The sequence below is a fragment of the Giraffa tippelskirchi genome, chromosome 6 (assembly GCF_054371585.1).
Source record: "Giraffa tippelskirchi isolate mGirTip1 chromosome 6, T2T-mGirTip1v1.2.pri, whole genome shotgun sequence".
Lineage (NCBI taxonomy): Eukaryota > Metazoa > Chordata > Mammalia > Artiodactyla > Giraffidae > Giraffa > Giraffa tippelskirchi.
Genome location: NC_137280.1, coordinates 51,744,491 through 51,752,083, shown reverse-complemented (window position 1 = coordinate 51,752,083; position 7,593 = coordinate 51,744,491).

Here is a 7,593-nt window from a genome sequence, read left to right as displayed (position 1 = left end):
ACAGGGGGGGCAGGTTCGATCTCTGATCAGGGAGTAAGATTCCACATGCCTTGGGGCCAATAAAACACCAAAACGTAAAAAGAAGCAATATTGTAACAAATTCAATAAAGATTTTAAAATAAAGTCCACATCAAAAGAAAATCATTAAAAAAAAACAAACATTGTTCAATGATAGCCAGTTGTGGGATTTGCTTTAATCGGATATGGTTGGTAGGAAGTTAATCCATGGACCCTGCAAGGGGGCAAAATGTTGCTCATCTAAGTTTTATCAATTGCTGCATAATAAATTATTCCAAAATGTGAGGTTAAAAAACATCATCTCCTGGTTTCTGTGGGTCAAGACTCTGGGCTTGGCTTGGATGCCGACCTCTGCCCCTCACGAGGCAGTGGTCAAGGTGTGGGCTGGGGCTGCTGTCATCTTGGGACGCAATTGGGGCAAGGTTTGCTTCCATGCTCACTCACGTGGCCGTGGGCACTCTCTGTCCCTGGTAACTGGTGGCTGGAGACATTAGTTCCTTTCCACGTGAGCCTCTCCAGAGGACAGCTCAGGATGTGACAGCTGGTTTGAGAGAGAGAGAGACAACCAGGTGAATCCAGAGTTTTTTTATAACTTAAACCTGGAAGAAGCATTCCATCGCCTGCCTATGCCCCATTCTATCTGATAGAAGCAAGTCCCCAAACCCAGCCTATACTTGGGGGGTGGGGGGAAATAACAGAAGGTGTGAGTGCCCTCAGGGCTGTCTCAGCAGCAAAAGGGAGACAGTGGGAGACAGTGGGAGAGGCTTGATGAAAAGTCTTATTGAATCTTAAGGTTATAATGTTTGATACAAAAACACTTCTCCACACAACTAAGCTGCAAGAACCCTATCAGTCAAATCATAGAAATATACAAGAAAAATGCAGTGATGTTTTCTTTTTGTACGAGTTATCTCCAAATCCTTAGCAATTTTCCTTTCCTAGCTGCACCACTTGACCCTTTCAAGACCCAGGGCTGTCATTAGTGATGATGCCAGCATTTGGGGCATGTATCTAAGGTAACAATTTGTCATCCATAGTTGACACTTTTAGAATGAAGGGACACTATTTCTGATTATACAAGGACAACAGGCAGACCACGAAGTCTGAGCATTTACCTCTGAAACCTCATCCGTGCTTTACTGAGAGCCCTTCTCCCCTCCCTCATTCTCTGTCTCATCCTCCCCCTCACTTTTGTCCTTTCCTCCCGTCACTGCCCACACTCTCTCTGTATCACTGCTGTTAAAAGTGAGCTGGAGGACTTCCCTGCCCCAGGGAATAAGAATTCTTATGGTCCAGGACATAAGAATCCACCTTGCAATGCAGGGGACACCAGTTCCATCCCTGGTCCGGGAGGATCCTACATCCTGTGGGACAGCTGAGCCCATGGGCCACAACTCTTGTGCCTGTGCTCTAAAGTCTGGCAGCCACAACTACTAAAGCCCACATGCCCCAGAGCCTGTGCTCCGCGGTGAGAAGTCCACATACCACAAGGAAGAGTAGCCCCCGCTCACCACAACTAGAGACAGCCTATGCAAAGCAATGAAGGATCAGCACAGCCAAAAATAAATACAATTTTTTTTTAAGTCAGCTGGAGACAGAGGGGTCATCCTGGAGCAGCCTGCTAACGATGCTCCGTGGTTCACACCCTGAGTTGTCCTCCCCATCTCCTGGGTACCTTGTTCTGCAGCTGCCTTCAGAGATGAAGGAACACACACATGTGCTCCCTGCCATGACTCGGGTTCCCAGCCCCACCCAGCGGTGCCACTGCAGCCACTGAAGGGTGTGTCCTCTGTCCCTATCATCCACAACTCAAGAGGCATGTACATGTCATGTGCGTGTATGTGTGTGTGTATGGCATATTCCCGGACAGGATATTGGGAAGAATTAACAGAAGTACATGAGTATGGATGGATTGGTTTTTATTTCTTTTCAAAAAATATTTATTAACTTATTTATTTATTTGTCTGTGCTGGGTCTTATTTGCAGCACACAGGCTCTTCCATCTGTATTGCAGCATGCAGGATTTCTTTAGTTACAGCATGCAAACTCCTGGTTGCAGTGTGTGGGGTCCAGTTCCCCGATCAGGGATCGAATCAGGGCCCCTTGCACTGGAAGTGCAAAGTCTGAGCCACCAGGGAAGTCCCAAGGTTTGTTCTTAAAAAGCATCTCTTAAGCTAATGTACCATCACTTTGCTGTGTTTGTTTAATTATGCATTTACAAGTTAACACATCATTAAAAATATGTACTCTGGTGTTTGCCCCAACTCAGAAATAGGAACTTTATTACTAAAATTGAATATAACCATGAGGAACCATTGACCTCACTAACCAAGTATCTCCAAGCCTGGTCCTTCTCCAAGGAAAGAGATTTTTACAGCCTCTTCTTGCTATCGCCCATGGATAGGCATTAGCCCAATTGTTGTTAGAGAGGTGAAATTTAGGAAACTACATCCATGAACTGAGTTATTCACTACAATGATGCTGCTTTCCATTATTCAGCTACTCTCTTGTCTTTCTTAGTAGACATCCTTTAATTGATCCTAAGAAAGCATGCCTGTGAACTGAAGAATATTTTCTTAAAACTGAAAAAGAAATTTCTTACCATCTTAATAGCAATGATTTCTGGATCATAAACATGAGAGCAATCCACACTGAAATTAACAGCTACAGTTTCTAATGATCTGGAGAAGCCATATGTCTTTTTAACTGCTCAGTCACTCAAGACAGATGAACATAAAAGTGAGTTTTCTTCTTTTTCTCACCTCAAGCAAACTAAATTGGCAACAAATAGGAAATCATTTTTCAGAGCTATTGCATTGTGCATGTACAGTATCATCAAATATAGTCTAGACTGCTATTAGTTTTGTAGCAAAGAAATATTTCTATCATACAGTCCTTATCAAGAGAATTAGCTAGAAGGATTGATAACTGGTAGGTAATATTCTCTCGTGAGCTGGCTTTTAAGTAGGTCACATTGTTCTCCATTTCATTGGAAACTGAAAATAGATGCTATATTAGTAATGTTTGTAAAAAATAGCACATTATCTGGGACTGACTGGGGTAAGGGGGGGTATATATTTCTTTATAAATTAACCCTCTAGGAAACCATAACATTTTAAAATCTGACAGAGGCTTTACGGCTCATCTATTCCAAGCCCCTCATTTTTTTAATCTGAGGAAGCAGATACCCAGAAATATTAAGGGACCAAAGTAAAAGAACTATTTAGTAGAAGTATTATGATTTCAACTTTAAAAAAATCGTTTCAACTTAAGCATACTGCATGCAATTATTTTCTGAATAGAGTGGAGAAAAGCATAATTTGTCCTTAGATTGCTGTTGTTCAGTCACTAAGTTTTGTCTAACTCTTTGTGACCCCATAGACTGCCACATGCCAGGGTTCCCTGTCCTCCACTGTTTTCCAGAGTTTGCTCAAACTCGTGTCCATTGAGTCAATGATGTCACTCAACCATCTCATTCTCTGTTGTCCCCTTCTCCTTCTGCCCTCAATTTTTCCCAGCATCAGATCTTTTCCAATGAGTCAGCTCTTCACATCAAGTGGCCAAACTATTGGAGCTTCAGCATCAGTCCTTCCAATGAATATTCAGGCTTGATTTCCTTTAAGGCTGACTGGTTTGATCTCCTTGCAGTCCAAAGGACTCTCAAGAGTCTTCTCCAGCACCACAATTCAAAAGCATCAATTCTTTAGCTCTCAGCCTTCTTTATGGCCCAACTGTCACATCCATATATGACTACTGGAAAAACCATAGCTTTGACTACACAGACCTTTGTCAGCAAAGTGATGTCTCTGCTTTTTAATATGCTGTCTAGGTTTGTAATACTTTCTGTAATAAATATCCTTTCAGAGTCTTAGATTTTTACCCCTCAATGAGCTTTATTTATAATAAAAGTCAGCAAATTGTAATAAAGAAAAACAAGGCAGAGGAGCAATTTCCACCACAAATAAAATGAAAGTAGCCCTTTTCTTTCCACTCTCAACAAACAGGATCTGGACCCTGCAGGTCTGAGCACTGAGTGTCATGTCTCCAGCCTGAAAACCACAGCACAATTGTCCTTTTTGTGTGTGGAGCCAAAGGACCTGCAGCCTCAGCTACAACCACTTCAGCCTGCCTAAAGTCAGACATTAATAGAAAGGAGTCAGCAAAGGCTTGTCTCTCCCTGCTCCAGAGGGGCCACTATTAACCTCCCAGAGCCCAGGTGACAGTCAGGCACATCCATCTGAAGCTGGTCTGCAGGAGCCACTTCTAAACAGATCAGATCTTCCCTGGTGCCAGCTCACCTTTGAACTCTCTGCGGCTCACCCTGCACTGAGTAAGTTACGGGTTGTATTTCATGTATTTCAGGCTTGATGGGGCTGAAAGTGAAAGTTTTGTGTCCAGAACACACTAAACCAAGTTCCCACTTAGAACAACCTCTTTCCTGTCTATGGGGTCGCACAGAGTCAGACACGACTGAAGCGACTTAGCAGCAGCAGCTTGCCGCTAAAAGCCATTTTGAAAACCCAGAAGATGAACAGCTAGCAGGTTAAGCAATTGCTATTTTTTCCTCCCTATATACTTGATCTTCTACATCTCAGCCAAGGACACACAGGGAGACACTGGGCTCTGCTAAATTAGTAGCTGATGGAAGTCCCTTGATAAATTAAAAAGAAATGAATTAATATCAGCGCTCTGTAAGGTGAGGCCTGAAGCACCTCTCCGGCAGAGATAACTTAGGATGACCCAGTTATGATTATAATGAAGAGCTGAATAGGATGATATTCCCACTAGAATTTGAAGAATTAGAAGGCTGCACAGTAATGTAACCCACATATAAACAGCAGCTACCATTCTCTGAGCTCTCACTCTATAGCAGACACTGCTAAGCTGGTGACAAACATTATCTCATTTATTCTCATCATAACCCTGAGAGAGAGGTTCAGTTATTATCTCCATTTTAGAGATTGTGCCCGGAAGCTCAGAAAGGATCACTAACCAACCACAGGCCACACAACCAGGAAATAGTAGTATCAGGTTTTGAACCCATGGAGTTTGACTCCAGAATCCATACTTCACTGCTATTCTGTAATTATGATAAGGAAGACATTTATCAAGTTAATCAAGCATTTTTAATATGCAAATATTATTTAAAGACCAGAATCAAGGGACTTCCCTGGTAGTCTGATGGTTGGGACTCTGCTTCCAATGCAGGGGCATGGGTTCTATCCCTGGTTAGGGAACTAGGATCTCCCATGCCACAGGGAGCAGCCAAAAATTTAGAAAAAAATCAAAGTCAAAAGAGTTATGATGGCTCCAACGTTAAGCTCCATGATGGCTCCATTATTTGTGAACAAAGGTCTGCATAGTCAAAGCTACGGTTTTTCCAGTAGTCATGTATGGATATGAAAGTGAAGTTGCTCAGTCGTGTCCGACTCTTTGCGACCCCATGGCTGTAGCCTACCAGGCTCCTCTGTCCATGGGATTTTCCAGGCAAGAACACAGGAGTGGGTTGCCACTTCCTTCTCCAGGAGATCTTCCCAACCCAGGGATTGAACTCGGATCTCCCGCATTGTAGGCAGACGCTTTACCGTCTGAGCCACCAGGGACCACCATGGATATGAGAGTTGGACTATATAGAAGGCTGAGCATGGAAGAACTGATACTTTTGAACTGTGGTATTGGAGAAGACTCTTGAGAGTCCCTTGGACTGCAAGGAGATCCAACCAGTCAATCCTAAGGGAAATCAAGCCTCTATATTTATTGTAAGGACTGATGCCGAAGCTGAAGCTCAAATACTTTGACCACTTGATGCAATGAGCCGACTCTTTGGAGAAGACCCTGAGGCTGGGAAAGATTGAAGGCAGGAAGAGAAGGAGGTGACAGAGGATGAGATGGTTGGATAGCATCACCAACTCAGTGGACATGAGTTTGAGCAAGCTACAGGGGTTGGTGATGGACAAGGAAGCCTGGTGTGCTGCAGTCCGTGGGGTCACAAAGAGTCAGACATGACTGGGTGACTGAACAACAACAACGTTGGGAGGGGGAAGGTTTGCAAAAATGGGCCAAGACATAGATATGAAAGTGGGAAAGCCTGTACAAGCCAGGGAGGAGGATATTATTAACTGTTTAGAAGAGAAAGAAGCAAGTACAACACTCTGCATTTTCTCCTTCTCAGCAATAACATAGAGTGAATTTCCCCCAAATGGCCCTAATTGCAAATAAGTAACAGTAAAGAAATTCCCATGAGTGGCTTTCATTCCTTTCATCCTCATTGTTCTTCTCTTGGAAAATGTCAGAAGTGATTAAGAAAGAACTGATCCAGTGGCTAAGACTCCACACTCCCAATGCAGAGGGCTGAGGGTTCGATCCCTGGCTGGGCAACTAGATCTCACATGCAGCAACCAAAGATCTATGTCACAACCAAGACTAAAGATGCCATGTGATGCAGCTAAGACCTGGGGCAGCCAAATAAATAAATTAATTAAAAAAAAATTACAAGGACTTGGAAAGGGGAGTCTGTGAGGTACCCCCTGCAGAATTCAAAATACGGGTTTGGGCCCTGAAAATCTCCATTCCGCATCTGTGTCTTTTTGTTACTAGTGTGAAGAAGTCTGGATCTTTGGTTTCTAAGAACATTTCAAAGTTATTATGCAGCTGGGAGAATGGGAAACAAAGAGCAACCCTAAAGGAAAATGAACCAAATTTTAACTCAGAAAACAGAAAATCCCCTATTTTATTCCCATGAAAAGGCCTATTTTAGAGAATGATAACAGCCTTGTCCCCAGTTTGTGTCATTCATGTTGTTTTTAATCTTGGATTTGCACATCTGAGAAGTTCCAAGATTTAGTGTTATTTTATGTAAACAGTTTCTAAACTTGGGTAATAGGGTTTCTCTGTGGCCAAGAAGGTAGAACTTCCCACATTCATGCCATTCAGCTGAAGTTTTCCCAAGTTCCCTTTTCCTCTGCAGAACAGCTAGTCAGTTGATATAGCAGTGTTTAGACTAAAACATTTTGCCAAGTCCTGTACCAAATCCCTGGACAGTTTTATTACAATTTACAAAGTTAGAAAACCACAGGTATAAATTGTACCTATTTCTAATGTATTTCACTTAGCACATGATATTTTCCAGTTCCCTACAAGTCCTTATTTTTAAGTGTTGAGATATTATAGGAATACACATTGGATTACAAGTTGCTTCCAAAGATCCTTTTGTTCAAGGAAAAGTTACAACATTGGAAATGTAAGCCTATTCATTTGTGTACTTTCCATTGAATCCAACATTGTGGCTTTTGCTGATTTAAGAGAGGCCAAGTGCCTGCAGAAGTTGTATAAACAGTCTGCTAATCTTCCAAAGCATTTCTTAAGTCATTAATAACAGAGCCTGGCCTATGCTTTAGAGGAACCGAGCTGGGCTTAGACAACATCAATATTATTTCATTTCCAAAAGCACTTGACAGGTTGGAAAGGCTTGTTAATTAATGCAGTTTGACCCAAATGAAAAAATACTTATTAATTTTATCTCACTGTGAAAGGAAGTGCAGAGGGATAAAGCAATGACAGATGTGTGTTAAATGC